Source organism: Schistocerca gregaria, chromosome X, assembly GCF_023897955.1.
Source record: "Schistocerca gregaria isolate iqSchGreg1 chromosome X, iqSchGreg1.2, whole genome shotgun sequence".
NCBI classification, from domain to species: domain Eukaryota; kingdom Metazoa; phylum Arthropoda; class Insecta; order Orthoptera; family Acrididae; genus Schistocerca; species Schistocerca gregaria.
Genome location: NC_064931.1, coordinates 377,341,613 through 377,350,442, shown reverse-complemented (window position 1 = coordinate 377,350,442; position 8,830 = coordinate 377,341,613). Strand labels below are relative to the sequence as shown.

The 8,830-nt window shown below is 44.7% G+C and overlaps 1 pseudogene; it reads right to left on the bottom strand.

Moving 5' to 3' along the window:
* Positions 1 to 2,663: 2,663 nt before the first annotated feature.
* LOC126299929 (5S ribosomal RNA) lies at positions 2,664 to 2,781 on the bottom strand (annotated as a pseudogene).
* Between the last annotated feature and the right edge of the window lie 6,049 nt (positions 2,782 to 8,830).

Here is an 8,830-nt window from a genome sequence, read left to right as displayed (position 1 = left end):
CATTAATTTTCTGTTTATTCCTGACAAGAAAAGCGTAAACCTTAAACAGAGCAAGAAACGTCGTTAGCTGTGCACTGCATGTATACCAGTCGTTACAAGCACAGAGTCACGGCGACTTACTATGTAGTCATACAACGCGGAACATGTGCCAAGACTGTCCGCAGGCCTGGCTTATATCCGTATTAGCGACACAGTCCATGTGACACATCAGTCTTGTCTGCTGCTGCCAGTTGCAGCGAGTTCCCTGCTAGCGACATGCAACTTCTCTGAATCGCTTCTGCTATCGATACCCGTTGTAGGCAGTGATACTAAGGTTGAGTATCATACTGACAGTGTAGAGTAGTAGGAATTGAAATCTCGCTTGTAATTTAAGTGACCATCAAGGAATCATTTTCGCCACGGAGTACTGTAGTAACTCTCTGAGGTTAGTCTGCAACGCGGAAAATTTCGGCGTTGAATACATTCGCACTACTGACAGTAGTTGCAAAATAGTCTCATGGCTTATAAAAGCTTCTACTAACAATTTCGATACCTTCATTAGTGATAGACTCAAGGTCTGAATATTATTCTGATGTTACCGTAATCCATAGTGCGGTCAAGAGATACATAGTGTTATGCACATGGTGGGTTATTGGATTGTAGGAAGAAGGATGCAGGGACGGAAGGAAGGAAGATGAGGTTTTAGTATCCCGTCTACAAAGAGGTAATTACAGATGGAGCACAAAACGGCATGAGAATGGATGAGGAAGAATACTGGACACGTACAATTCAAAGGAAACATATCCTTACGCTAATTAGGGAAAGAAGGGGACATTTAAATGAGGCTCATGGGATGGGGAATTGAACCCCAGTTATCCCGAACACGAGTACATTGTCTTAAGCACTGCATTACCTCTCTCTTTGGCTTTAGAACGAGTGTATATAGTCGATTTCAGAACAGCAGTATTTATCTCGTCTAGTCTCTCCTACATACGTTAGCCGATATCTCCATTGGGCGCCAAAGAAACTGGTATATTTCATGCGTATTCCAATGCAGAGATACGTAAACGGGCAGAATACGGCAGTGCAGTACGCAACGCCTATGTAAGACAACAAGTGTCTGGCGCAGTTATTAGATCGGTTAATGCTTCTACAATGGCAATGAGTCTGAACGTGATGCTATGGTGGCGCACGAGCGATGGGACGTAGCATCTCCGAGATAGCGGTGCAGTGGGGATTTTCCAGTGCGACAATTTCACGAGTGTACCGTCAATATCAGGAATCCGGTAAAACATCAATTCTCCGACATCGCTGAGGCCGAAAAAGATCCTGCAAGAACGGCACCAAGATTAAGCGTTCAACGTGACAGAAGTGTAACCCTTCCGCAAATTGTTGCAGATTTCAGTGCTGGGCCATCAGCAAGTGTCAGCGTGCCAACCATTCAACGAAACGTCATCGATATGGGATTTCGGAGCAGAAGGCTCACTCGTGTACCTTAGATGACTGCAAGACCCAAAACCTTACACTTCGCCTAAGCCCGTCAACACTCGCATTGGACTGTTGATGACTGGAAACATGTTGCCTAGTCGGACGAGTCTCGTTTCAATTGTATCAAACGGATGGGCGTGTACGGGTATGGAGACAACCTTATGAATCCATGGACCCTGCATGTCAGCAGGGGACTGTTCAAGCTGGTGGGGGCTCTGTAATGGTGTGGGACGTATGCAGTTCCAGGGATATTGGATCCCTAATATGTCTAGATAAGATTCTGACAGGTGGCACGGACGTAAGCATCCAGTACGATCACCTGCATTCGTTCATGTCCATTGCGCACTCCGACGAACTTGGACAAATCCATCAGGACAATGCGATACCCCCAAACGTGCAAAATTGCTACACAGTAGCTCCAGGAACACTCTTTTGAGTTTAAATTCTTCCGCTGGCCACCAAACACCCCAGACATGAATGTTATTGAGCACTTCTGGGATGACTTGCAACGTGTTGCTCAGAAGAGATCTTCATCCCCTCATACTCTTAAGGATTTATGGGCAACCCTGCAGGATTTGTGTACCAGTTTCTTTGGCTCTTCACTGTACAAAGCATAGTACCATTGCTCACGAAATCTATTATCAATTGTAAGTTAGAAACAGGAATACCGTTTACTTGGAGCACGATGCTACTAACGTGAGAGTTACTGACAGATGACCAGTATTTTAGAAAATCCGTATATTATCAAGTTTTTCCTTGAACATTTTGGATTTAAATTTTCCAACGAATCAGACGACACACTGAGAGTGCGCAAATTCTTTAACCTAACTAAACTAAACTCCTCCCGAACAGGCCATGAAGGCCCAACGGTACCGACCGGCCTCCGTGTCATCCTCAGCCCATAGGCGTCACTGGATAGGGATATCTACTTCAAAATGGTTGAAATGGCTCTGAGCGCTATGGGACTTAACATCTGAGGTCATTAGTCCCCTAGACTTAGAACTACTTAAACCTAACTAATCTAAGGACATTACACACATCCATTCCCGAGGCAGGATTCGATCCTGCGACCGTAGCAGTCGCGCGGTTCCAGACTGAAGCTCCTAGAACCGCTCGGCCACTAAAGCAGGCGGAGCCGCTACTTCTCAATCAAGTAGCTCCTCAGTATGCCTCACAAGGGCTGAATGCATCCCACTTTCCAACAGCGCTCGTCCGACCGGATGGTCACCCATCCAAGTGCTACCCCAGCCCGACCGCGATTAACTTCGGTGACCTGACGGGAACCGGTGTTACCACTGCGGTAAGGCGGTTGGCAAATTCATTACCCTAGGAAGGCAAAATTCTTCGAGGTGAAATAAAAGCATTCAAGCTTCGAAGCGACGGTTTACAGAGACCATCACATGAAAGCGGTTCCTTATTGACAATACAAGATGGTTTTCACAATTCATTTACAACAGTTAATATTCTATTGCAATCTATTTAATAAATAAAACAAACAACTTCAATGCCCAAAAAAGGTTTTGCATCATCTCGGTTCCGAGTGTTCCGGAACCTGTACAGAAAATTTGAATAGAGACCAACATAAACATAATTTCCACTCTTTTTAGTCCTCATGAAAACCACACATCGCATGTTGTACCATCATATAGCAAGACCTTCAGAGATGGTGGTCCAGACTGCTGTACACACCGGGTTGCCTCCAAACACGCCTCCGACGATTGTATGGTTGAATGCGACACTCTGTGAAGAGAACGTGATGCCAATCCTGAGCGGTCATTTCGGCAAGAGTTGAGCCCATCTGTACTGTGCTGCTTGGTGTCGTGGTTGCAAAGATGGACCTCCCTATGGACATCGGGAATGAAGTTTCGCATCACGCAGCCTATTGTTCAAACTTTGAGTAGGTCGCGGTCATCCACTGCAGTAGTAGCCCTTGGGCGACCTGAGCGAGGCATGTCATCGACAGTTCCTGTCTCTCTGTATCTCCTCCACGTCCGAACAACATCGCTTTGGTTCATTCCGAGACGCCTGAACTTTTCCCTTGTTGAGAGCCATTCCTGGCACAAAGTAACAATACGGACGCGATCGAACAGCGGTATTGACCGTCAAGGCGTGGATGAACAGGAGCCGTTTACATCCTTCCTGGTGGAATGACAGGAACTGATCGGCTGTCTGACACCCTCCGTCTAATATGCGCTGCTCATGCATGGTTGTTAACGTCTTTGGGCGGGTTCAGTGACATCTCTGAACAGTCAAAGGGACTGTGTCTGTGATACAAAATCCACAGTCGACGTCTGTCTTTAGGAGTTCTGTGAACCGGGGTGATGAAAAACTATTTTTGGTGCTTGTATTACATTGGTGGCGTTAGTGTATGCCGGCCTTAGTGTATGCCGGCCGGGGTGGCCGAGCTGTTCTAGGCGCTACAGTCTGGAACCGCGTGACATCTACGGTCGCAGGTTTGAATCCTGCCTCGGGAATGGATGTTTGTGATGTTCTTCCATTAGTTAGGTTTAAGTACCTCTAAGTTCTAGGGGACTGATGACCTCAGAAATTAAGTCCCATAGTGGTGAGAGCCATTTGAACCTTAGTGCACCTACGTGTCCCTTTATGATGAATCTGACATTTCAACTCAATTATTCAGCCTTCTTCGAAACTTGTTTCTTCCCATAAATAAACACTTTACGGGGTCAGGTATAAAGATTTCTGGTGATCGGATAAAAGCATTACCGTCACATAAAGGTAGTGTGAATAATACGTTCCTTCACATGTGTGAAAGAGCGTGGAAGAACACCATAAAGCTGTATAACCTAGTAAATTAAATTGTATGTGGCTAATGGAACCGTCTCTAATTGTTCACATACCATACTAGTTTGGAAGTGTAAATCTTTTTGTCCGGTCATTCGTTTCTCAAAAATAACTACGTGCCATTAGCAACCAAAAGGGTTCGATGTAAATGAAGTGCGTTATATCTCAGAAACAATTAGGTGCACTAAATACCTCCATTGATCTTTCTGATTTCAAATGACCATTTCTTTGAACCCTTGTAATTGCACCCTATCCGGCTGGGAGGGAACTACTAATAATTTCTGAAACACACAGCGCAAGACCGACTTTTCAGTTCCGGATACCACTTGTCATTGTGTCGTTACAGAGAGATCTCGTAGCATATTCGAAAAAACCAGTGTATTTGCTATTTGCATGGCAGCAGGCGCAGTGCACGTTGAAAACAACGGGCTCGTCACAGATGTTTCAATTACGCTTTCCGTGCGGCTCGACGTGCTGCAGATTACAGAAGAAACTGGATTTGACAGCTCTGGAACACCTGCTCCCAGCTGCAGCGAATTCCGCATTTCCATAGACACAATACCTTTTTCGTTCGGTCGGATACCTATGGTTCGATGAGAAAGATATCTGGACAAAATGTAGACTGAACAACTGTGTTAGCAGCTGGTCGCATACGAAGTTACACGGGTGCGGTAACGTACTACCGCGAGAGCGGAAACTCAATTATAAACTAAATTTCAGGCTCCCTGGTGTCGAGGCTGCGTCACGGATTCCAGTCCCACAGTAAGCATGTATATGGATTTAAAAGTGCTTTTTCTGAGTGTGTTCTTGTGAACACGAAGGACTCAAACACATGTCCTGATTGCTGTAAGAGAAATAATAAATATATTACAGCGGTTATTACGGTTGCAGCTGGAACTAAGAACTGCATACAACAGATGTGCATTCCACCACTCAGTTTCGAACATGCAGTTTTAAGCAGTGGACGTGAGGACGTAGTGTGTCAACATTGTTGTGTCTCAGATCCCAATGGAGCAACATCTCTAAATCAAATGTTCAATACAGTCTCTAGAATGTTTTCTACAAGAGAAAGAGGTGGGCAGAGTTTGTCCCGCACACCTTGAGTCCCGAACAAAATCAAAGACGCGAGGACGCCTGTCGTTTCTTAATTGTAATGAAAAACGCGGACGATTCTTTTCTGAAAAAAATAAAAATTGTAACGGGCGTCGAGGCTCTGTGTTACCAGTCTAACCAACCGCAAAACGACAAAGTACAGACTGGCTCTCTGATGGAACCTCAAGACTGAAGAAAGAAAGAGTGTGACTCGCTAATTGAATAACGTTCCAAAGGAGGACATTTTTAGCAGTTTAAAATGGTTGCACGGTCATTCAGTGAACTTTACTCATGTGGGAGAGAAGGGGGAAACTAACATATTGACTTTTCTGTATTCCTTAGATTAATCCAGTCTCGAAACTTCTAAAACTGACGGGGGTAGCTGCATCGAAAAAGGTGATACACTTCCCAAAACCACTGAGCTGGTTCTGCAATCGAGTAGCTAAACACCAAACAATAAAGGTTACTTTCTGGTGACTTCACTACTTACTATTTTCCCAGGTAGCAAAAATTTATTTCAAATTGAAACAATTTGATTAATTCATCTACTTGGACTCCAATGTTACCAATTTACTACTTATGTAAGATGACATCTAAATGTCCAGTGTGGTCCGAGATGGAGAGTTCGTGCAGAGCCTGCGCCTTAGCACTCAAGATCAACTTACCTGGATTTTCTCGACTGTGGTCATTTCAAAAATGAAGTGTACAGCTCTCCTGTTGATACGGTTGAAGATTTATAGTAGTGAATTGTAGTCTTGTAAAATCTTATGAGGTGATATGTGGTTGTTTGATATAATTCATTACTCACTTCAGACCTGAGTTCAGTGTTGCATCAAAATGTGAGGACGATTCTTCGATTGCCTCCTTTTGCAGGTGCAGGTTCTAGAAGTATTAACAAGTGCGCCTTAGCATGTATATACACCGATGAACCATAAAATTATGACCAATGCCTACCGAAATATCAAATTCGACCTGGTAACGCCGCGAGCACTTAATACAGTAAGGAGAAACGAAGTGACTGTAGGGCATTAAGGCCAAAGGACGCTGTTTGGGGTTGTTCGGTCGTCACTTCGGTGAACTAACACTTATCTGTGATGGAGATGAGAAGAAGAGACAAGGAAAGCACAAACATCCAGTTTCCGAAAGAAGAAAATCCGCGACCTGGCCGAGAATCAAACATAAGATCTAGAGGTCTAGAGGAGTGATGCTAAACACTTCTTTTATTTCTTTCAGTGCCTGGAAAGGGCGGACACAGTCAGCTTAAGGGTGGGTGGAGGTAAGGTGGGCAGGAGTCCAATTCCGAGGCTTGGCCACGATGCATCTCCCCCAACCTCTCCTCGCCCCCCCCCCCCCCCCCCGGCACCAGTCCACTATCACTGTCCTGGTCCTACTCATAGTACTGGCTTTATTAACTTAATTTTTTTGTTAAAATCTTACAACTTGTTACTCAAAAAGGAAATAAACAAAATCCGTCTTTATCCCACGTGGTTTCTTTCATCTAAAAACGAAAACATTCATTTCCAGCCCTGGTCTGCCACAATTTTTGTTTATTTTTGTATTAATTAATCATAAAAACGACAAAAATAGGGCCTAAAAATGAAATAATCTCTCTAGCAACACACCTGAAAAGGGACCATGACGAAAACAGAGAAACAGTAAACTAAACAGCTTTCCTTGTTTCTGTTTTTTTTTTAAGTTTATCAAAAGCATGGTAACTGGAATGAAACATTCGAACAGAAAAGGGATTCTGCACTTCATCCAACTCCTTGACGATTAAATACCAGGTACAGTATATTCGCAAAAAGATCACGATAGTGTGGCATGCTTTGTCATGTCGAGTGGGCCGTTACTATGTATTGCTAAAAGGCACAAGGGTCCAGGTCAGACTCACTCCCCACGACGTAATGAGCATCATGCCAGACGAGGCACATAACTGCGCTGTTCTTTGTTCTGGGAAAGAAGGCTCAATCGGGACGCAGGAGAATCTCACTGGATATTGCCGCTTAAGCCGTCCTGGAAAGAAAGGTCAATTGTCGGTGGAGCCAACTCCTTAATGTCTGTGACCGCAGGCGACCAATCGATGGCATGGTAACGACTGAATCGGTCTGTCTAAGGCCAATGCGAAAAATTCGAAGTTTGGTGGGGGATAAGGTTATGAATGATTTGGTATCATGAGAACGCTACTTCCATCGCCAAAATAGGTGGGTTGGCATTGGACCAAACAACCTTCCACTTTGTCTTTGAAGACAGAGACTCCAGATTCGAAGCGCGATTTGGAAACATCTAGCGACAGAGCAGCATTTTGACAGAGAGATGCGACTGGAAAAGAATATCAACCCGCAAATACCTAACATCAAGAAAAAATTCAGGGATATGCCTAGATTTCTTATTTATCCTATTAACATCTATTGGAAGGGTTAAGCTCGCAGGTCGGAGTCAGGCAAAAAGGCGAGCTGTGAGGGATTTGAGGACGTGAAGTCACAGTGGGTTGAGAAAATAAAGCAGAAGCCTTGGTCCGAATATCTGGGAGGCCCAAACCTCCCATCAGCCTGGATCTCGCCATAACTTCATAGCGCCCCCGAAAAAAAGGGTTTAGCCAGATAACCTCCCCCTATAATCGTGTAGCTTTCGGGACATCATCGCAGGGAGGAGAAAAATTTTGGCAACAAAATAGGCTTTGCTCATCACACTACACATAACTTTCCAAGGTCTGAACCTTATGAAGTAACGAGAGCAAGCGACGCTCGTGTTCAAGGATTGCTCCATGAATCCAGTCAGTGACGCACATCCAGTTTAACACAGCCATCTCCATCGCACAACGATCTATCATAACATCCAGCTATCGATGACGGGCAACCGCCACAGGCCAAGGAATCCTAGCTGCGGCATCAAATCCCTGCCAATTGAGTGACCGACTCTTCTGGTCTTTAATCTGTGGTCCATAAGAAGCCAAAATGCTTCCAAAGCATTCTTGAGTAGAGGTATGTCGTGATGAGGACGAAGAAGTTCCAAAACGTCATTGGCATTTGCTCGAACGATAAACCTCCCCTCCCCCCCCCCCCCCCCCCAATAATGACCAGCCACCCAATCGAAGAGATATGAACATCACTAAGGGTTTCAGAAATAGCACGAATAACGACATAGAAAGAAGACTCACCTGCAGGTCAGCTCGACACACTTCAGTTGTGGTAGGAAGGCGACCATTCACGTCAGAAGATGCCTAAATACCAGTAATTAGAGGGGTGAACATCCGTCGTGAGACATCATGAAAACCAACTCTCGCAACAAAAAAATCAAGACTCACTCGGTCAAATGCATGATTAAAAGCAATGGAAAGTAAAGCTCCAGACACGGTAACAGTGGTAGCAATCGAGATGTGACCACGACATTCAGCAACGGGAGTCAGGAGAGTACGAGCTGGGAAAGAACTTTGATAACGTGCGATAATGTCAAAATGCAAAACCGACAA